Raw genomic sequence first — 1,443 nt, forward strand, 5'->3', positions numbered from 1 at the left:
TGAAATATTTAGACAAATCTATGCTGTATACTATGCGGAATATGTCTGTAAACACAATACGACAAATAAACAAAAAAATTAGTTTTTGGCGACCAACATGAAGATCAAAAATCTATTAATAATAGAACTGTATACCATATCCTACAGTGCCATGTCAATTATCATGTTAATAGTTAGAAATCAGTATATAAGTTTAACTTTTAGCTGCACCATGCACGGTAAATTATAATAAGTCCCACCATAACACATTACATTATATTTACATCTTTATTAATTTAAAGAGCATATTTTTGAATGATGAAGATTTTTTGTACTATTTTAAGAATGTCTTGTACACTTGTGATAAAATAAATATTTGTTTTTCAAACCAAAACCACTATTTTACATTCTGAGCGAAGCGATGAATGTATTGATTTTACAATGATGTGTGTTTTTTTAAAAATTTTTTTTGTGTCTGTGTACAGTGTACACGATAAGTAGTTGAAATAATGCTTCGATTTTAAACTTTAGTATTTTGATCGATTGGAAAGTGAATATTGTTGGTGTATTAGGAAGGTAAAAATTTGAAATTCTCAGTAATTTTCAAAAGCGCCAAAATAAAAAGGAAAAATTAAGGAAAAACGGGAATTTTTACGTAAAATCTACTTTGGTTTTTGGTGTAACTAAAAAACAAATGACTCTAGATACTTGAAAATTTCACTGAATGTTTATATTAGCATTTTCTATACATGATAACATTTTGAAAATAATTATTGACTCTTTTTGAGCTGTTTACGGACATTGTCAGTTATCAATTTCTTTAGTTTTTTTTTTCTATAAATATCAATAAAGTTTTATCTGTTGGGCCAAAAAGTGTAAAGAATTAATACAAGGCTCCTGATATATTGTTACAATAGCAGTTTAAAAATATTAAAAATACATTGGCACAATCTTTTTTATTTCAATTTATTTTTATAGTCATTTTAACTTCAAATTTGGACGAAATTACTATTTCAGTTATTTTGTTGTGCTTGTATAATATTATTCGTGGGTACTTGATACTTTTAAAGTATACTATTACAAATCTATGATAGTAACACGGTTTGTTGTAGATTTATAACGCATTATAAGTACCTTATAGATAGGTATTGTGATATGATTAATTTAGAATTTATTATAGGTCAATTTTTTTTTTAATACCATAGATAAGTTTATAATATGTCTTATACCGAGACTGACATACCGATTCCGCTCAGAATCGTTTTTCTTATGCAATGATATTATATCATTGAATTAAAATTTGATACCAACCATTTTACAGTGACCCACTTATAACCTGCTGTACAGCAGAGCGACATCCACTTGCCCACCTTTTTTACTTTAAATTAGGTATTCAGCAGATGTATTTACTATTTACAATTATTTATTTATAATGCCTCGCTATGGCATTTATTTAAGGGGATT

The sequence above is a fragment of the Acyrthosiphon pisum genome, chromosome A3 (genome assembly GCF_005508785.2).
Source record: "Acyrthosiphon pisum isolate AL4f chromosome A3, pea_aphid_22Mar2018_4r6ur, whole genome shotgun sequence".
NCBI classification, from domain to species: domain Eukaryota; kingdom Metazoa; phylum Arthropoda; class Insecta; order Hemiptera; family Aphididae; genus Acyrthosiphon; species Acyrthosiphon pisum.